This window comes from Nicotiana tabacum, chromosome 11, assembly GCF_000715075.1.
Source record: "Nicotiana tabacum cultivar K326 chromosome 11, ASM71507v2, whole genome shotgun sequence".
Taxonomy (NCBI): Eukaryota; Viridiplantae; Streptophyta; class Magnoliopsida; order Solanales; family Solanaceae; genus Nicotiana; species Nicotiana tabacum.
Window position 1 is genome coordinate 180,251,650 of NC_134090.1, and position 22,644 is coordinate 180,274,293.

Here is a 22,644-nt window from a genome sequence, read left to right on the forward strand (position 1 = left end):
AATAACTTTATCAGATTCAAAAACAAGTTTAAGACCTACCTTGTTGAGAAGCGCACCAGAAACTAAGGTTCTACAAAGGGAGGGTACATACAGAACATTATTCAAATATAAAATTTCCAGAAATTAATTTAAGAAGAGTTCTTCCTTTACCCATAACTCCGGCTATAGTGGAGTTACCCATGTAGACACACTTGCTATCAGCAGATTCCTCAAAGTCATGAAACAACTCATTGTTGGCGTAAATGTGCCTTGAAGCACTTGTGTCCAGTATCTAGTCAGTCTTGTTAGCCACCATGTTTGCTTCAACAATTACAGCAGCAGTGACATCACCACCCTCAGTAAGGTTGGCTTAGACTAGAGCTTTTCCTCCATTCTTTGAGCTTTGTCCTTGTCTCTGGTTGCACTAAAAAGCCTTGTGACCAATTTTGCCACAGACATAACAAGGTCCTTTCGACTTTTGAATATGGCCCTCCGGCTTATTGAAGTAATTCTGCTTCTTCACATGTCCTTTCTTCTGTTTTCCTTTAAACCTGTCTTTCACAAAAGTACTAGAAGATTCCACAAGGTTAACTTTAGAAGAATTAAGAGAGAGAGATTTCATCTTATCCTTAAGCCGTTCAGACTCCTCATCTTTGAGATGGTTTGCTTCCTCAGTCCCCATGTGACTGATTAGTTCTTGAAGAGTTAAGTCTCTCTTCTTGTGTTTTATAGTTAATTCCTGTAATCACTCCAGAAGGTGGAAACTTTTCAAGCAAAACATTAGCCTGAAGAATCTCACACATCTCCATGCCCTCGTTCAAAACATCAGTAGTAAGTTCTCATACTCGTGAACTTGCTCCATAATTGGCTTATCATCAACCATCTTAAACTTAATCCTCTTTCCAATGACATACTTCTTTTATCTCGTGTCATCAGCACCATATTTCTTATCCAAACTGTCCCATGTGACTTTAGCAGATTTATAATTTATAAACACATCAAATAGAGAGTTAGTCATATGGTTAAGCCCTCTCAGTGTTTTGTTATTTTTTTCAAACTTATTCTTAGTAGCATCATTAGCAACAATAATATTAGCAGCATTAGAACTATCAGCAACAATATTAGTAGGAGGACTGTTAAACAAAACATAATCAACTTCTAATTGTTCAAAGAAAATTAAAAGTTTCTGGGACCATTGCTTATAATTATTTCCATCTAAAGGTCAAGTTTTGACATATCAGGAAATATTTTTTTCAAAGTGGTGGACATTAGTCGATATTATATATGAAATCTCTTTCAAATTGTAAGAAAAATGAGTAGATATTATTGACTAAGAACAAGAAGGAAAGTAGAACAACTTATCAAAAATATTGTGTCGTGGCAATTCACTGCCTTGAAAGCGATTTCGGCCCGACTAAGTACAAATAATTAAGTCTGGTCTCTCCCCAAGGTTCCACAGCACCTCCAAACACGTGCTCGTGGCTGGAAGTTTAGAATTTGCACAAAACAGTTGGCCAGAAAGAAGAGAAGATGAAGGTATTTTCTGTAATTGTTACAGAAATTAAACAATATCATAAGAAGAAAAGTAATGATTAGCAAGATGGATTCTTGGTTAAGAATTGAGTGAATATGATAGCTAATGATCATCTTATTAATAGGAAATTGGGAAGGTTGTATGTATGACAAGTGTGGAGAGTCTTTTAACACTTATTCAAGTATATTAGTCCATTTGACAAGTGTATCTTTTCTTTCATGCATGAAGACATATGGTAGATTTGCATAGCCATTTGTCAAAGTCATTCAACACTTGGCTTTAAGGCTTCATATGCCTTAAAGCCTTGATTTTTCTATCTAATTGATTCTCTACTTCTGCCTTGTATTTTAAAAACATGCTTTCAGCCTCATCTTTTGACTTAAGAAGATATATCTTAGTGTATTTAGAAAAGCCATCTACAAAGGTGATGTAGAATTTCTTTCCACCTTTACTAACAGTGTTCTTGAAATCTGCTAAGTCTGAATGTATTAGTTCAAGCAATTCTGTTTTTCTACTAGTTACATTGTTAAAAGGCTGTTTGGTATGTTTTGCTTCTACACAAATAGGACACTTAGAAAAATAATCAATATTAACTGCAAGAATTAATTTCATTTTTTTAAGTCTTTTAATAGAAGCAATATTTACATGACCTAGTCTACCATGCCACCAATTAATAGACTCAGCAATATAAGCAGAATTGAAAGTACTAGCATTATCAGCAATCTCTTGAGCGATGATCGGTACAAATAGACCCCCACTAAGGTAACCTTTCCTAACAAAGTCTCCCCATGAGAAATAGTAACTTTATCAGATTCCAAAAAAAGTTTAAGACCTACCTTGTTGAGAAACGCACCAGAAACTAAGGTTCTACGAAGGGAGGGTACATACAGAACATTGTTCAAAGCTAAACAATTTCCAGAAGTTAATTTAAGAAGAGTTTTTCCTTTACCCATAACTCCAGTTGTAGTGGAGTTACCCATATAGACACACTTGCCATCAGCATATTCCTCAAAGTCGTGAAACAACTCATTGTTGGCGCAAATGTGCCTTGAAGCGCTTGTGTCCAGTATCCAGTCAGTCTTGTTAGCCACCATGTTTGCCTCAACAACCACAACAACAATGACATCACCACCCTTAGCAAGGTTGGCTTGGACTAGATCTTTTCCTACATTCTTTGAGCTTTGTCCTTGTGTCTGGTTGCACTGAAAAGCCATACGACCAATTTTGTTGCAAACATAGCAAGGTCCTTTCGACTTTTGAATATGGTCCTCCGGCTTATTGAAGTAATTTGCTTCTTCACATGTCCTTTCTTCTTGCCTTTCTTTTGTTTTCCTTTAAACCTATCTTTCACAAAAGTACTAGAAGATTCCACAAGGTTAACTTTAGAAGAATTATAAGAGAGAGAGATTTCATCTTATCCTTAAGCCGTTCAGACTCCTCATCTTTGAGATGGCTTGCTTCCTCAGTCCTCATGTGACTGATTAGTTCTTGAAGAGTTAAGTTTCTCTTCTTGTATTATAGTTAATTCCTGTAATCACTCCAGAAGGTGGAAACTTTTCAAGCAAAACATTAGCCTGAAGAATCTCACACATCTCCATGCCCTCGTTCAAAACATCAGTAGTAAGTTCTCATACTCGTGAACTTGCTCCATAATTGGCTTATCATCAACCATCTTAAACTTAATCCATTTTCCAATGACATACTTCTTTTTTCTCGCGTCATCAACACCATATTTCTTCTCCAAACTGTCTCATATGACTTTAGCAGATTTATAATTTATAAACACATCAAATAGAGATTTAGTCATATGGTTAAGCAGATGACCTCTCAGTGTTTTGTTATACTTTTCAAATTTATTCTTAGCAGCATCATCAGCAACAATAATATTAGTAGCATTACAATTATCAACAACAATATCAGTAGGAGGAAAACAAAACATAATCAACTTCTAATTGTTCAAAGAAAATTAAAAGTTTCTAGGACCAACGCTTATAATTGTTTCCATCTAAAGGTCAAGTTTTGACAAATCAGGAAATATTTTATTCAAAGTGATGGACATTAGTCAATATTATATATGAAATCGCTTTCAAATTGTAAGAAAAATGAGTAGATAATATTGACTAAAAATAAGAAGGAAAGAAGAACAACTTATTAAAAATACTGTGTCGTGGCAAGTCACTACCTTAAAAACGATTTCGGCCCGACTAGATGCAAATCGTTAAGGCCCTGCTCCCTAAGGTTCCACAGTACCTCCAAACACGTGCACTCGTGTCTAAAAGTTTAGAATTTGCATAAAACAGTTGCCCAGAAAGGAGAGAAGATGAAGATATTTTCTGTAATTGTTACAGAAATTAAAGAATATTATAGGAAGAAAAGTAATGATTAACAAGATGGATTCTTGGTTAGGAATTGAGTGAATATGATGGCTAATGATCATCTTATTTATAGGCAATTAAGAAGGTGGCATGTATGACAAGTGTGTAGAGTCTTTTAACACTTGTTCAAGTATATTAGTCCATTTCACAAGTGTATCTTGTCTTCCATGCATGAAGACATATGGTAGATTTGCATAGCCATTTGTCAAAGTCATTCAACACTTGGCTTTAGGGTTTCATGCAAGAGGCCACTTGAAAATAGATAGAACAAAATAAATAAAAACTCATGGCTATTGGTTGTAAATAGAATTTCAAAAAGAAATTTTTGACTTTGCATTATGAATAATTCCAATAATGTTAACCCAATTGGTACGTCCTCTCACTTCTTGGATTTAATGACAACCTTATGAACTCCATCGTATTTTAATCTAATGAACACAACCACTACATTATATATTGTTTTGTGTGTTATACTCGTGTTTTTACATCTGCACCTACTCAGGACAATACGGAATTACATTTGGTAACATTTGGTGTAATGACCCGACTGATCATTTTGCCTTTTAGAACCCTGTTTCTTTATATAAAACTTTTTGTGCTTGCTTTAACTAATTTATGACTCGCAGGGATGGTTGGTTCGGAAATTGGAAGAGTTTCGAGTGAAATATGTCCATTTGATTCTTTAGGATTCTCTTAAAAAACCAAGTTTGACTTTGGTCAACATTTTGAGAAAACAGATCGAATTCATGATTTGACGGTCCCGTAGGGTCTGTGGAAAAATATGTAACCTGGGCGTATGCCCGGAACCGAATTCTGAGGTCCCTTGCCCGAGTAATAAATTTTTACTAGAAATTGTTAATTTGAAGTTTTAAAGAATTAAAGAAACTACGTAATCATTGAATTCCTAGGTATTGGGCTCATATTTTGGTTCCGAAGCTTGGTACAGGTCCGAAATATCATGTAAGAATTGCCCATAAAATTTGGTGTCAATCCGAGTAGTTTAATGGCGTTTTGACCTGTTAGAGGAGAATTAAGAACTTGAAGTTCATAATTTGATTCATTTAGTTTTAGGGGATGATTCCTAGATTTAGCGTTGTTTTGGGTATTCCAAGGGTTCGAGTAGGTCCGTCTCGTGATTTCAGACTTGTCGGTATGTTCGGGGGGGAGCCCCGAGCATCAAACGGACGAGGTTCGAGTGAAGTGAAAATTTGGAGAAGTGCTGAAGAGTTGTTGCTTCTGTCATAACCACATCTGCGGTTCTAGGACTGCAAAAAGCGGGACCGCAGGTGCGGTCATTTCTCCGCAGAAGCGTCCAAGGGCAAGCCAGGCCAGAACCGCAGAAGCAACTCCCCAGCCGCAGATGCGGCCTGAAGACCGCAGATGCGGTCCCAGCCCTTTTGCCCAATTTCACAGGTTCAACCCATTTTTCGCAGATGCAGGACCGCAGATGCGAAAATCGTTGGGTAGTGAGGTTTATTTAATTCAAGTTCAAGACCATTTTTATCACATTTACACTCTTCCTTTGGGCGATTTGAGAGCTTTTGAGAGAAGGTCTCCACTTAGCATTGTAAGGTAAGTTATTTCCACCCATCTTTAGTTTAAATACTTGTATATTAGGTAGATTAAACACTAAAAATTAGGTAAAATCAAGGGGTTAGAGCAAGACCTAGGGTTTTATAAAACTTATATTTAGCCACGAAATTTGATATGAAATAAACTAGAAATCATAGATTATTGATCCTTAGGTTGTAGAGAACAACCTCTTTCGAAAAATCTCGGAATCCGGGCACGTGGGCTGGGAGTCGGAATTTAGGAACTCATGTAAATGGTTGGGAAATTGCTTAAATAGCTAGAATTCGATCTTGTGAGCCTATATTAATTAGTTCTTACTTCATTTAACTAGTTTGGGATCGTTCGGCTCCGATTTGAGGGCTTGGACTTGTTCTTGATAATTGGAAGTGCGCTTTGGAGCGAGGTGAGTCTCCTTTCTAACCTTGTAAGAGGGAATTGTCCCCATAGGTACGTACGTACTAGGTGATGAGAGTCTGTGCGTAGCTACTATGATATTAATTGCTTGGGTAGTCTAGGACCCACATCACGCCTAATTTGTGAATATCTTTAAATTAAATTGTTAATGTGATCATTTATGATATGCTTGAGACTTGGGAGAAATAAAAGTGAACGTGTGAACTTGTTGAACCTTGTAAGAGTTTATTTGTATATAAATGCGTCTTCGTGTGTATTCTTGATGTTTCTTGATATTTATGGATCGGACCGATTGCCTTGGTGTAAATAGATGCATCTATGGTTCGCGTCGTTTGACCCTCGATAGACAGTTTATTCTCTGTTGGAGCGGGCCGTCGACCTCGGCATGATGTGCACATGATATCTATGTTGAATTTTATACATGACATGTTTTCTTGCTAAGTATTTGAAAATGAAAAAGGCTAACTGAAACATGGTTAAGAACATGATTATTGCTTTTCGTTATAAACTGTTTATTATTGGTGATTCTCATGCTTAGTATAGCTCATTATTATATTACTTTGACCCTAGTAAGTATCAAGTCGACCTCTCGTTTCTACTTCTTCGAGATTCGACAGGATACTTACTGGGTACATATTGTTTATGTACCCATACTACACTTCTGTACTTAATTGTACATGATCTGAGGCAGGTACATATGGTTACCAGTCTGGTGCACGCCCCTGAGTTAGTGGCTGAGACTTCCACGGTGAGCTGCTTCCTTCCCATGCCGTTCAGCAGCCGGATGGAGTCTTTCTTTACTTTTGTTGTCTTTTCTATCTCAGATAGTAGGATAGAGATATTCTTTTGTATATTCTACTAGATGCCCATAGTTGTGACACCAGGTCTTGGCACACACATTGGTAGACTTATATTTTGGGTTGTATAATCATGTTGCTTACATTATTGATCACTTCTGGGTTTAAATCCAAATTGGAGTATCTATTTTACTTATTCCTGATAAAAGTAATATAAGAATTTTAGAAATGTTTCCGCGTTGGCTTGCCTGGCAATGGTGTCGGGCGCCTTCATGGCCTATTACGGAAATGGTTCGTGACATTTGGAGATTCAACTATTATAGTTTCACTATCTATTCTCTTTTAGCCTACTTGGTTCACTCAATCGTGTTGATCACAGGAAAATTCTTTTAGAAAAGTATTTAAGAAAATGAATCAGAAACTAGAAATTCAAACAACGATTTTGGTCTAATGAGTTAATCAGTTGACATTTGAGCATCTCGTGGAACATGTGTGTACAATATTACTTTTGTTGTTAGGGGTTCGGAGCTGTTATGATGAGGGGAAGCGTGTGGCAGAGACATTGATGTTTGACTACCACCGACAACATGGGATTGGTAATGTATTGTTCCTTTGACATTGTTCAGGTTGTCCACATTCCACAATATAACTTTCCCTGATCCATTGATATTGACATTGACGTATTGGGACAGAAATTCGCATTGCTAGAATATTCAATACATATGGACCTCGGATGAATATCAATGATGGGCGTGTTGTCAGCAACTTTATAGCTCAAGCACTTCGATAAGTTCTTTCTCTCAAGTGCTGTCACTCTGCTAAAAATATACAAATATAGCTATCTTCCCGTTTGTATCAATTAATATACCACATAAATACACCAACCCTTTTAACTTATGGCTGGTAATGTTATTTCTAATTTGCTCCATTTTTTAGTGATGAACCATTAACAGTTCAAGCTCCAGGGACACAGACTCGCAGTTTCTGTCATGTTTCTGATATGTTATGGCAACGAAATACTATTGTAACCATTCTTGGTTTATGATTTCGCTCCCTAATGTTATCTTCTCCCTCCCAAACCTGTTGAAACTTTGAAGGTTAATGGGCTTATTCGGCTAATGGAAGGGGAAAACACACGGCCATTCAACATCGGAAATCCAGGTGATTGGCTGATTTATCTTTTAAAGGTGGTATTCTTCTTTTGTGAGTCCGGCACACCCGCACCAGATCCTAATGAGATGCAAGAGTCTGATAATTTTGTAGTTTGCACAAATCAATGGTCTGAGTCAATTGGTGCACATCTGCCCAAGGGCGGATCTATATTGGGAGGGGTGGGTTCCCTCCCAAGACTATGTATAGTATTTGTATTTTTCTGATTTACTTATTATTTTATTTTTTTGGTGGGAAAGATAGACTATATTATAACATGCTAAACAAGTACAGCGTATTTATTTAGTGGATGCATACAAGGTATCCGTGTACAAAGCTAGGGCTTGTTGCTTGTTCTCTTACATGGGGAACAGTAGTAGTAGAGGTAGTAGTTACTAAAGAGTTTGCACTATTACACATAATAGATAAACTAGAGAGAGATTGTGTAGAATTCCTAATATTTCTTCTTAAGCATCCTGCGGTGGAGTGTGCCGAGTGTGCCCATGTGATCTTGTTCATACCAAGACATAACAAAAGGTGGTGGTGTCCCAAAAAGTAGGCAGTGCTCCTATGCATGTGTTGCTCCATATCTAGCTAACATATCTCCTACACAATTCTGCTTTCTGTAGATAACTTGTACTGATGGACTATCCAGCTGTTGGAGCAATAGCCTGCAGTCATTAATGATATTAGTAAAATGTTGTGACGACCCAAAGGGTCATCACCGTAATTCTTCCTTGTCCCGTGCTTCCGAGGCCTTGAAAACCTCGCTTTTAGTTGCCTCGATTTGCGTGCGTAGTTCGGGCGCGTAGCCGGAAAGTTTTTATGTTAGAATATGTGAATTTTGTGAAACATTTGATGAATTTTGATATTAATATGCATAATATTTGACTTCGGTCAACATTTTGGGGAAACGGACTCGGACCTGTGATTCGACAATCCCGGAGGGGTCCGTAGAAAAATATGGGACATGGGCGTGTGCCCGGAAGTAAATTCCGAGGTCCCAAGCCCGAGAAATAAATTTTTGTGTGAAATTGTTTTCTGAAATTAATTAAAGAAAATGAAGAAGAAAATTGATCGGAAAACTGTGGTATCGGGCTCGTATTTTGGTTCCGACGCCCGGTACGAGTCTTAAATATGTTTTAAGCACTATCTATAAAGTTTGGCTAAAAACGGACGTCATATGACGTGTTTCGGACTTTTTAACATTTTTAACATGATTTCAACTTCAAAACAAAGATTTTCATGGGGGAAATTGGATGTTTTGGGTAGAACCTAGGTTTTCTGCAAATTGAGGAGTTGGACCTCAATTTGGGGTCCGATTTCAAAACAAAGCATATATTTGGATTCATGGGAGAATGGGTAATCGGGTTTTGGTCTGAACCTCGAGTTTCGACCACGTGGGTCCGGGTGTTTTTTTGACTTTTTTGGGAAAAACCTTGTAAAAATTATTTTCATGCATTGGGATTGATGCATTTAGTAATTATTAATGTGATTGAGTAACTTATGACTAGATTCGAGTGGATTGGTGGTAGAATCAAGAGGTAAAGCTATACTAGAAGCGTGAGTTGAGTTTGGAGCATTCGAGGTAAGTGTTTGTTCTAACTTTGGCTCGAGGGAATAGGATTAGGATGATATTTGCTACTTGCTAATGTGGAGTACGGTGTATAGGCATGGTGACGATTATCTATGCACCGGAGTCTAGCATGACCGCGAGTCTTGATTGCTTTTAATTCGAATAATGTGACACAAGCTCCTTGTTTATTTGATGAGTTTCATATTATGTGAACGGTTGAGGTAAAATTTTGATTGGTGTACTCTTGGAGAGTTATCTCGAACATGAATGTTTTAGTTGAGGAAAAAGTGATTTAAAAAGAGAATGTGTTGTGATTACTCCCTTGCCGGGATGTGTAGACTGATATATATACTCTCCCTTGTCGGGACATTTTGGTTTGTTAGTTGTACCCTTGCCGGGTTAAAGGTATTGAGATGCTATTCTCCCCTGAAGGGGTCTACTATATGAAGTCAGATATTATACATGATATTATGGGATCGTGTGGACGTCGTCCACTTATACATGATATTATGGGATCGTGTGACACGCTGTCCACTTATATATGATATTATGGGATCATGTGGCACGCCGTCCACTTATATATGATATTATGGGATCGTGTGGCACGCCGTCCACTTATATATGATATTATGGGATCGTGTGGCACGGCGTCCACTTATATAAGATATTATGGGATCGTGTGGCACGCCGTCCACTTATATATGATATTATGGGATCGTGTGGCACGCCGTCCACTTATATATGATATTATGGGATCGTGTGGCACGCCGTCTACTTATACATGGTATTATGGGATTGTGTGGCATGCCGTCCACTATATATATAAATATATATATTATGGAAACCGGAGTTCCTTCTGTTTATTTCCGATATTTCATTTTTATCTGTTACTCCCCGATAGCATGTCCCCTCCCAGCTTTGCTTTGTATTATCTTGTTATTGTTTTCTTGCACTTGTTATATATATCTGTGCATGTTAATTATGGTAGGTCCTGTCTAGCCTCGTCACTACTTCGCCGGGGTTAGTCCAGGCACATACCAGCACATGGGGTCGGTTATGCTGATGCTGCACTCTGTGCATTTTAGTGCACAGATCAGGGAGCAGCTTTCGGACCGCAGCAGTAGGACTTTTTGGGAGCTATCTTCAGTCCAGGGACTCTCGAGGTAGCCTAGCTGGCGTTCGCAGGCCGAAGTCCCTTTCCATGTTTTTCGTTTGTTTATCTTGTATCAGACAAACATGATGTATTTTTCCTTTCAGACATTGTTTGTAGCATTTTGTAGTAGTCCGTGAGCTAGTGACACCAAACTCTGGGTAGCATTTTGGTTCAAACTTCCGCACTTTTGGTTTTCAGTTGTTTTAAATTTAAAGTCTGCTTAGATTTTGTCTCACTTATTATATTGTTGAAAGAAAGCAGGAAAGGTGTTTTAAACATTTGGCTTGCCTAGCTCCGATAGTAGGCGCCATCACGACACCCGATGGTGGGAAATCTGGGTCGTGACAAGTTGGTATCAGAGCACTAGGTTACTTAGGTCTCACAACCCACGGACAGCTCGGTAGAGTCTGAGGGATCGGTACGGAGACGTCTGTATTTATCCCGCAGAGGCTACTGAGTTAGGAAAACTTCACTTTGTTCATTCTTGTCATGCGATTCTGTTTCTCAAGTACTGATTGTCTTTCCACTATGTTCTTTCGCAGATGGCGAGAACACGTGCTTCCTATTCTACCGCGCAGCAGCTTGAGCCCCCAGCAGCAGCTCCTATTAGGGGCAGAGGCCGAGGCCGTGCCAGAGGCCGAGGCTGGGGCAGAGCTCAGCCCCGAGCAGCAGCCCCAGCGACGGAGCCTCAGGTCGATATTGAGGAAGAGGTTCCGGCCCCAGCTATTCCAGTGGGCCCAGCTCAGGTCCCAGAGGGTTTCATAGCCACTCCAGTGCTTCAGGACGCTTTGGTCCGACTGGTAGTTTTTATGGAGGGCATTTCTAGAACGGGTTTGCTTCCCGTAGCTCCAGCCACATCTCAGGCTGGGGGAGGAGTTCAGACTCCCGATACTCGTACTCCAGAGTTGGTAGCTCCTCAGGCTCAGGTTCCAGCAGTTCAGCCAGCCGTGGCAGTTCAGCCAGCTGTGGCAGCCCAGCCAGGTATTGCGGCTCAATCCAGCGATGGTGAGGCTATGTCCGCGGATGCTTTGTGGAGGCTTGATCGTTTCACCAAGCTCTTCACAACCACATATAGTGGCACCCCCTCAGAGGATGCTCAGGATTTCATCTTCAGCTATCATGAGGTTCTACGGACTATGGGCATTGTAGAGACCAATGGGATCGACTTCACCACTTTTCGCCTAGCAGGATACGCCAAGACTTGGTGGAGGGATTTCTGTGTAGCCAGGCCAACAGGGTCGCCATCATTGACCTGGGATCAGTTTTCAGAGTTATTTCTGGGGAAGTTTCTTCCAGTTACTCAGTGAGATGCTCTTCGCAGGCAGTTTGAGCGTCTCCAACAAGGTCCTATTATGGTTACCCAGTATGAGACACGGTTCATTGATCTTGCTCGTCATGCCATTGTGATACTCCCCACAGAGAGAGAGAGAGGGTGCGGAGGTTTGTCGATGGGTTGGTTCAGCTGATCCGTGTTCAGATGGCCATGAGTGCCGGTAGTGAGATTTCATTTCAGGAGGCGGCAGATGGTGCCCGTCGGATAGAGATGGCACTTTCTCAGGGAGGTGGTCATGGGTCTGATAAGAGGCCCCGTTATTCTGGTAGATTCAGTGGTACCTCGTCTGGAGGTAGGGATTCTTATGGTAGAGGCCATCCTTCGAGGCCCTTTCAGTCAGCTCTCCAGGCTTCTCATGGTACACCAGGTGGTCATGGTTCTCAGCCGCAGTATTCTGACCAGCAGCTCTTTAGTTCACAATCAGCACCTATCAGTGCACCACTATTTCGTTATTCTCAGCAACCGAGGGCTTGTTATACTTGCGGCGATGTGAGTCACATTGCCAGATATTGCCCTCGAGCTTCCAGTAGCTCGCAGTAGCAGGGTCCTCGCCCGATAATTCAGGCACCAGTTGCCCCACAGCCTGCCCAGCCAGCTAGAGGCGGGGGTAGAGGACATAGGGGTGGAGGTAGAGGCCTTAGAGGTGGAGCTTAAACCGCTAGAGGTAGTGGTCAGCCAGCAGCAGATCGTCCTAGGGATATGATTTAGGGAGGTGGGGCCCAGCCCCATTGTTATGCCTCGCCAGCCAGGCCAGAGGCTGAGTCATCAGATGCTGTGATTACAGGTACTATTCTGGTCTGTGATAGGGATGCTTCTGTGTTATTTGATCCCGGTCTACGTATTTATATGTGTCGTCCTATTTTGCACCCTATTTGATTATGCCTAGTGAGGCCTTGAGTATTCCTGTATATGTGTCTACGCCAGTAGGGGATTCTATAGTGGTGGACCAGGTTCATCGTTCCTGTTTTGTGGTATTCAGGGGTCTTGAAACCCGTGTTGACTTGTTGCTCTTGGATATGGTGGATGTCGACGTCATATTAGGGATGGATTGGTTGTCTCCGTATCATGCGATCTTGGATTACCATACCAAGATCGTGACCTTGGCGTTTCTAGATTTGCCCCGTTTAGAATGGAGAGGGACTCCTGGTCATTCTACTCGTAATGTTATTTCTTATGTGAAGGCTCGACGCATGGTCGAGAAGGGGTGCCTAGCTTATCTGGCTTATGTTCGCGACTCCAGCGCTGAGGTCCCATCTATTAATTCTGTCCCTATTGTTCGGGAGTTTCCCGATGTCTTCCCTTCGGACCTGTCGGGCATGCCACCCAACAAGGATATTGATTTTTGTATTGATCTGGCTCCGGGCATTCAGCTCATTTCCATTCCGCTGTATCGTATGGCGCCGCCAGAATTGAAAGAGTTAAAGGATCAACTTCAGGATTTACTTAAGAAGGGTTTCATTATACCCAGTGTTTCACCTTAGGGCACACCAGTGCTATTTGTGAAGGAAAATGATGGTTTGATGAAGATGTGCATTGATTACCGGCAATTGAACAAGGTGACGATTAAGAACAAGTACCCACTGCCGAGGATCGACGATTTATTCGACCAGCTTCAGGGTGAGAGGGTGTTTTCAAAGATAGATTTGAGATCTGGCTACCACCAGCTGAGGATTAGGGCGTCTGATATCTTTAAGACAACATTTCGCACTCAGTATGGGCACTATGAGTTTTTGGTCATGTCATTCGGATTGACTAATGCCCCAGCAGCGTTCATGGAGTTGATGAACCGAGTGTTCAGACCTTATTTGGACTTGTTCGTGATAGTCTTCATTGACAATATTCTTATATACTCCCGCAGTCAGGAGGAGCATGAGCAACACCTCAGAGCGGTTCTTCAGACCCTGAAGGATAGTCAGTTGTATGCTAAGTTCTCGAAGTGCGAGTTTTGGTTAAGTTCGGTCGCATTCCTGGGTCATGGCGTATCGGCAGCAGGTATTTAGGTAGACCCGAAGAAGATAGAGGCAGTCAAGAACTGGCCTCGACCAGCTTCAGCTACGGAGATTCGGAGTTTCCTGGGGTTAGCAGGTTACTACCGTCGGTTCGTAGAGGGGTTTTCATCCATTGCAGCCCCTATGACCAGATTTACCCAGAAAGGTGCCCAGTTCAGATGGTCAGACGAGTGTGAGGCGAGCTTTCAGAGGCTCAAGGCAGCTCTGACCATGGCACTGGTGTTGGTTTTGCCCACAGGTTCAGGGCCCTATACAGTCTATTGTGATGCATCTCGTATTGGACTTGGTGCAGTATTGATGCAGGATGGCAAGGTCATTGCCTATGCATCCAGGTAGTTGAATGTTCATGAGAAGAACTATCCAGTGCATGATTTGGAGTTGCATCCATTGTTCACGCATTGAAGATTTGGAGGCACTATCTGTATGGTGTGGCGTGTGGGGTGTTCATGGATCATAAGAGTCTTCAGTATTTGTTCAAGCAAAAGGAGTTGAATTTGAGGCAGAGGAGGTGGTTGGAACTGTTGAAAGATTATGACATCACTATATTATATCACCCGGGAAAGGCCAATGTGGTGGCCGATGCCTTGAGTAAGAAGTCAGCCAGTATGGGCAGTCTTGCTTATATTCCGGTCGGTGAGAGACCGCTTGCTTTGGATGTTCAGGCTTTGGCCAATCAGTTTGTGAGGTTGGACATTTCTGATAATAGTCGAGTATTAGCTTACACGGTTACTCGTTCTTCGTTATTGGAGCGTATCCGCGATCGGCAATTCGATGATCCTTATTTGTGTGTCTTGAGAGACACGGTGCAGCGTGGATGTGCCAATAAAGTAACCTTAGATGATGATGGCGTATTGATATTGCAGGGGCGGGTTTGTGTGCCCAATGTCGATGGGATTCGAGAGTTGATCTTAGTGGAGGCCCACAGTTCTCGGTATTCTATTCACCCGGGCGCCGCGAAGATGTATCAGGATTTGAGGCAGCAAAGTTGATCAGAATGAAGAAAGATATTGTTGCATATGTGGCTCGTTGTTTGAATTGTCAGCAGGTTAAGTACGAGCATCAGAGGCCCGGTGGTTTATTTCAGAGGATTGATCTTCCCGAGTGGAAGTGGGAGAGGATTAATATGGATTTTGTTACTGGACTTCCGATGACTTGGAAGAAGTTTGATGCGGTTTGGGTTATTATTGGTAGGCTGACCAAGTTAGCGCATTTTGTTCCTGTTGCAGCCACCTATTCGTCTGAAAGTTTAAACGAGATTTATATCAGAGAGATTGTTCGCCTTCATGGGGTGCCGCTATCTATCATTTCGGATTGGGGTACGCAGTTTACCTCGCATTTCTAGAAAGCGGTTCAGTAAGAGTTGGGCATCCAGGTTGAGTTGAGTACAACAATTCATCCCCAGACGGACGGTCAGTCTGAGAGAACTATTCAGATTCTTGAAGATATGCTCTGAGCCTGTGTTATTGATTTTGGAGCCTCGTGGGACTAGTTTTTGCCTTTAGCAGAGTTCGCCTACAACAACAGCTACCAGTCCAGCATCCAGATGGCTCCGTATGAGGCGTTGTATGGTAGGCGATGTCGGTCTCCAGTTGGATGGTTTGAGCCGGGAGAGGCTCGATTATTGGGTACTAATTTGGTTCAGGAGGCCTTGGATAAAGTCCGGATTATTCAGGATAGACTTCGTACAGCTCAGTCCAGACAGAAGAGTTATGCAGACTGCAAGGTCAGAGATGTTGCTTTCATGGTTGGGGAGCGGGTATTGCTCCGTGTATTGCCTATGAAGGGCGTGATGAGATTTGGGAAGAAGGGCAAGCTCAGCCCTAGGTTCATCGGTCCATTTGAGATTCTTGATCGTGTGGGAGAGGTGGCTTAAAGACTTGCCTTGCCACCTAGCTTGTCAGCTGTGCATCCCATGTTTCATGTATCTATGCTCCGGAAGTATCACGGAGATCCATCGCACGTGTTAGATTTCAGCACTGTCCAATTGGACAAAGATTTGTCATATGAAGAGGAGCCGGTGGCTATTCTAGACCGGCAGGTTTGACAGTTGAGGTCGAAGAGTTTTCCTTCGGTGCATGTTCAGTGGAGAGGTCAGCCTCCTGAGGCATCGACCTGGGAGTCCGAGTCTGATATGCGGAGCCGTTATCCTCATTTATTTCCCGACTCAGGTACTTCTTTCTTTTGTCCGTTCGGGGACGAACAATTGTTTTAGAGGTGGAGAATGTGACGACCCAAAGGGTTATCACCGTAATTCTTCCTTGTTCCGTGCTTTCGAGGCCTTGAAAACCTTGCTTTTAGTTGCCTCGATTTGCGTGCACAGTTCGGGCGCATAGCCAGAAAGGTTTTATGTTAGAATATGTGAATTTCGTGAAAAATTTGATGAATTTTGATATTAATATGCATAATATTTGACTTCGGTCAACATTTTGGTGAAACGAACCCGGACCTGTGATTCGACAATCCCGGAGGGGTCCGTAGAAAGATATGGGACTTGGGCGTGTGTCCGGAAGTAAATTTCGAGGTCTCAAGCCCGAGAAATGAATTTTTGTGTGAAATTGTTTTCTGAAATTAATTAAGGAAAATGAAGAAGAAAATTGATCGAAAAACTGTGGTATCGGGCTCGTATTTTGGTTCTGACACCTGGTATGAGTCTTACATATGTTTTAAGCACTATCTGTAAAGTTTGGCTAAAAACGGACATCATATGACGTGTTTCGGACTTAAACTGGGGAATTTGAATTTTATGAAAGTTGAGAGAAAATCATGTGTTTTGAGGCTTGATTCTATGTATATGATGTTATCTTGGCGATTTGATCGCACAAGTAAGTCTGTAAGATGTTTTAAGGTTGTATGCATGTTTGGTTTGGAGCCCCGAGGGCTCGGGTGAGTTTCGAGTGGGGCCCGGGAGGTCTTAACTTAAAAAAAATGCAGGTTCAGATGTTGCAGGCCCAGTGCGGCCGCGGCCATTTCCGCGCGGTCCGCGTTGGCAGCCACGCGGCCGCAGTACTTTTCTGTGCGGTCCGTGTGGTGGGGTTCAGAGGGTCGACCAGCTCGGTCGCGCACCAAATCAGTGCGGTCCGCGCTTGGTAGGTTCAGAGAGAGCCCACTTCTCCTCTCCCTCGGCGCGGCCGCGGTGCATTTCTGTGCAGTTCGCACCAGCCCCAGCAAAATGTATAAATTCTGGATTTTGAGTCATTTTTCCACTTTTCAAAAACCCAAAACCTAAGAGGCGATTTTCCAAACAACCTTTCTTCTTCAAAACGATTAGTAAGTGATTTCTAACTCATTTTCTTCACTTCTTAACATTTTTTAACATGATTTCAACTTCAAAACAAAGATTTTCATGGGGAAAATTGGGTGTTTTGGGTAGAACCTAGGTTTTCTACAAATTGAGGAGTTGGACCTCAATTTGGGGTCTGATTTCAAAACAAAGCATATACTTGGATTCGTGGGAGAATGGGTAACCGGGTTTTGGTCCGAACCTCGAGTTTCGACCACGTGGGTCCGGTGGTGTTTTTGACATTTTTGGGAAAAACCTTGTAAAAATTATTTTCATGCATTGGGATTGATCCATTTAGTAATTATTAATGTGATTGAGTAACTTATGACTAGATTCAAGCGGATTGGTGGTGGAATCAAGAGGTAAAGCTATACTAGAAGCGTGAGTTGAGTTTGGAGCATTCGAGGTAAGTGTTTGTTCTAACTTTGGCTTGAGGGAATATGATTAGGATGATATTTGCTACTTGCTAATGTGGAGTACGGTGTATAGGCATGGTGACGGTTATCTATGCACCGGAGTCTAGCATGACCGTGAGTCTTGATTGCTTTTAATTCGAATAATGTGACACAAGCTCCTTGTTTATTTGATGAGTTTCATATGATGTGAACGGTTGAGGTAAAATTTTGATTGGTGTACTCTTGGAGTGTTAGCTCGAACATGAATGTGTTAGTTGAGGAAGAAGTGATTTAAAAAGAGAATGTGTTGTGATTACTCCCTTGCCGGGATGTGTAGACTGATATATATACTCTCCCTTGTCGGGATATTTTGGGCTGTTAGCTGTACCCTTGCCGGGTTAAAGGTATTGAGTTGTTATTCTCCCCTGAAGGGGTCTACTATATGAAGTCAGATATTATGAACTATATTATGGGATCGTGTGGCACGCCGTCCACTTATATATGATATTATGGGATCGTGTGGCACGCCGTCCACTTATATATGATATTATGGGATCGTGTGGCACGCCGTCCACTTATATATGATATTATGGGATCGTGTGGCACGCCGTCCACTTATATATGATATTATGGGATCGTGTGGCATGCCGTCCACTTATATATGATATTATGGGATCGTGTGGCACGCCGTCCACTTATATATGATATTATGGGATCGTGTGGCACGTCGTCCACTTATATATGATATTATGGGATCGTGTGGCACGCCGTCCACTTTTATATGATATTATGGGATCGTGTCGGAGTTTCTTATGTTTATTTTTGATATTTCATTTTTATCTGTTACTCCCCGATAGCATGTCCCCTCCCATCTTTGCTTTGTATTATCTTGTTATTGTTTTCTTGCACTTGTTAGATATATCTGTACAGGTTAATTGTGGTAGGTCCTGTCTAGCCTCGTCACTACTTCGTCGGGGTTAGTTCAGGCACTTACCAGCACATGGGGTCGGTTGTGCTGATGCTGCACTCTGTGCATTTTTGTGCACAGATCAAGGAGCAGCTTTCGGACCGCAGCAGTAGGACTTTTTGGGCGCTATCTTCAGTCCAGGGACTCTATCAATTAGGGAAATTACATGCCAAGGTAAGTTGAAAGGTACTTTATCTAGGTGTCATCTATTATTGTAATAATAATTAGATACTAATTTATTCTCCTCAAATTGAGGTATAAGACCATAAATATAGTTTCTAATTATTAAATTATGGTTGAGCCATGGGTCATTCCAGAACCTAACATGTTGTCCCGTTGTAATATTCCATTTATAACCTAAGCGGCAGTAGGTCCAACCGTTAATTATATTACGCCAAGTATTAGAACTTTTATGATTTATTAAAGAGTGCGGGCATACATAATTGTTTAAAAGAACTTGTGCCCACAACTGTTGTGGATTATTAAACATTCTCTATGCAAGGCTTGCATGTAGTGATTGGTTTTTTGTACTCAGATTTTGTATACCTAAACCCCCGAGTTCTAAAGGTTGTGTGATAGTAGACCACTTAATGAGATGTAATTTTTTCTTTTGAGGTGTTGTACCTCATAGAAAATTCCTTTGATACCTATTGAGGTAGCTTAGTATATAAGTAGGTATTTTTATATATTGCATCAAATGATTAGGAAGGTAATTTAGTGTAGATTTGATTAAAGTGAGTCTTTCCACTCGTGATAGGAAATTTTATTTTTCAGCCTGCTAATTTTGTTTTAAAGTTATCGATTAAGAATTGGTAGTCATTATTTGAAGGTTTATTTGTAAAAATAGGAAATTCCAAATACTTTCCAAAACACTTTCCTTCTTTCAGATGGAATATTTGAAGAATAATATTCTTTGTATTTGGTTGACAATTCTTTGAAAAGTATATTTTTGATTTATCAAAGTTTATAGATTGGCCAGACTAGTATGTAAACTGTGTAATAGTATTGTAAACTGTGTAATAGTATTGACCATTGAATGACATGTATTAGCAGTAATTTTTGAAGTGAGTATCATATCATCGGCGAAGAATAAATGAGATAATTGTGGGCAATTATTTGATAATGAAATTGGGTTCCATGCCTGGTAGTCAACTACATTATTTATTTTCCTGGACAACATTTATAAACATAGGATGAACAGATAAGGTGACAAAGGATCACTCTGTCTAATGCCTCTTGTGGGGTAAAAATAATCAGTTGGACTACCATTAATTAAAATTGAGGTTGTAGTGGTGGTAATACAAGACATAATTAATTTAGTAAAATTATTTGGAAAATTTAAACTTACTAATGTATTATGAATGAAGGACCATTCTAATTTATCAAATGTGTTTTCTAGATCTATCTTAAGAAGCATTATCAGTATTCTTAGATTGTTACCCTTCATTTTTGGGAATTTATTAATAATTTCTTGTACTATGATAGCATTATATGCACCTCTTTTGTTTTGTTGAAAACTGGATTGTGTGGGATGGATGATATGTTCCAGAATCGGTTTTAATCTGTTTACTAATATTTTTGTAATAATTTTGTAAATAGTATTACAAAGACTAATAGGTCTATATTGAGCAATTATGGATGCATTATTATTTTTGGGAATAACACAAATGAAAGTATAATTTATTGTTGGATCAATTTCATAGTCAGTGAAGACTTTATGACAGAAATATTTAACAGAGTTGCCTATAGTGTCCCAATAATTTAGGTAAAAAAGAGGGTGGAGCTCATCTGGTCGAGGTGCTTTCATAGGTTGGAATGATTTAATAGTATTAAGAATTTTAAAGTCCTGTAAAGGTTGTGTAAGGGAGGTTTGATCAGCATGTGTGAGGATGTTTGAAGGAAGTAGTTTTGTTTTTGAAAATGAAACTGTTTTTTGAGTTGTAAATAAGGTCTTATAATATTGGGTAATGTTATCATGTATTTGAATAGGATTTGTTATTCAATTTCCCCCTGATCTTGAATAGCTGTTATTCTATTATGCCTTCTACGATTAATAGTATTTAGGTGAAAAAATTTAGTATTGCCATCCCCATTATTTAACCAGTCAATACATGATTTTAATTTCCAAAAATCCTCTTCTAACCTAAGTATTCTATTAAATTCTATTTTTAATTCATGTTCCAAGTTTTGTAAGAATATACTAGTTAGATAGTGGATAGATGATTGAATTCCACTTAACCTGGCTAGAATATTCCTCTTTTTATTGAAAATATACCAAAGGTAAACTTATTCCATTCTTGCACTGTGGTTGTGAAATTATGTATGGCAGGAAGTAGTGCCCAATTTTCCATCCAAGCTTGCTTAACAATAGAATGGAAAGTAGGATGACTAGTCCAAATAGTCTCCAATCTAAATATTTTTTTTCTAGGTAAAGGACAGTGTTGAAGCTCTAGTCGAATGGGACAATGATCTGAGTGAGTTCGGAGAAGATGTGTGACAAGAGCGTCAGTGTATTGATTAATCCATTAATAGTTAGCGACTATACATTCAATAAGTTCAAGTATGGTATACTTATTATGTCTACCATTAGTCCAAGTATAACGAATACCCTTATACCCTAAATCAGTCATTTGGCAGTAATTTAGGCCGTCTAAGAACTTATTAGAACGTGAATTATTTATAGAAAGTCCACCAAATTTATCAGTAGCATGTGTTATTTCATTAAAGTCTCCTCCAATAATCCAAGGTCCTTTATAATTATCATAGACAGACATGAGATTTTTCCATAACAATTTCCTATTAACTAATTCATTACTAGCATAGATGGCAGTGAATAAAAATTTAAAAGGCAAGGGTTTCACTGGGACATGGCAGTATATTTCTTGTGCAGTGGTGGCCACTCGCTCGATATCTAGTACATTTTATAACCACAAGATTGCGATTCCTCCAGAATGGCCTGTTAGATCAACCTCAATCATACCATTGAAGTTGAAATCTTCCTTCACACTTTGATGATTTTGACAGTGTGTCTCCAAGAGAACAACTAAAGCATGCCTATTATAATCAAATAAAGACCTAAAGTTTCGTCTAAACTTATTGGAAAGGGCTCCTATACAACTCCAGATGATAAAATTCATATGGTTGTTGTCTTGTTCAGGCGTTGGACTTCTCCTTGTAGTCCTCCAATTGCTCCTGCTCTCTCCTGGACGTAGGCGAAAGCTGGGTAGTAGAAGCATCGCATATTTCCCCACATCTGGGTTTGTGGTTGGCCTTAGACGAAAAGATACTGCCAGTAGGTTTGGAGGGCACCTTACGAATATTTTTCTTTCGTATTTCTTCTTCTGCACAAATACCTTTATTCCATCGAGCCATCATGTATTGGACGAGTTTCCCTGTTGTATACGACTGCTGCTTCTAGTTCTTCCTGAAAATTCTCGTCTTGTTCTTCTTGATTGGGACTGGGTGGTGGTGAGTGGACTGGTGATGTCATAGGATTTGGTGGAGTTATGGGTTCCATGAGTGGGAAAAGTGTTTGTGGATTCATAAAAGGCTGAATCCAAGGTGTTGTTGGGGTTGGTGCTAGATAAAAAGGCATGTGAAGGACACTAGAATCGGCATTGAACAAATAGGGCACAACATTGAGAGTTGTCATAGTTGGAGAAGGGAAGTAGAGAAAATGATCCAAGAAGGGCGGGTTGTGATTAATAACAGTGACATGGAGCACTCGAACCCCCTCGAGAACTTGCCGACGGAGGTTGATGAGGTTGAAGCTGGTAATGGTCTCGACAGTATTGATGCAAAGCTCAGTGGCTAAGATGCCAATTTTTTATAAAGTGGGAAGACACTTCGTTCCTTGGTTAGCAAGAGAGAAGCTTGTGGTGGCTTATTTTGTCGTCATTTCTGTTGTTCGGATTATTAGGGTTATAAGTCGGATACTGTCTTGTGTCAGACTGTCTTGTGTCAGACTGTCTTAACTTTCCGTTTTGTCATAGCGGTTGTTTAAATTTTGTCCAGTTTGTTTTAGGATTTTGTTCTGGATTGTTTTGTTTGTTTTGTTATTCAAACCATTTCACCGGTAGTCTAATACAAATCCGGTCTTTTGTTGTTTCCA

General features: G+C 40.5%; 1 pseudogene; it reads left to right on the forward strand.

Annotated features, from left to right (window-relative positions):
* Nucleotides 1–6,925: 6,925 nt before the first annotated feature.
* The window catches only part of LOC107824105 (UDP-glucuronic acid decarboxylase 5-like), a 47,758-nt pseudogene continuing 32,039 nt past the window's right edge, over nucleotides 6,926–22,644 (forward strand).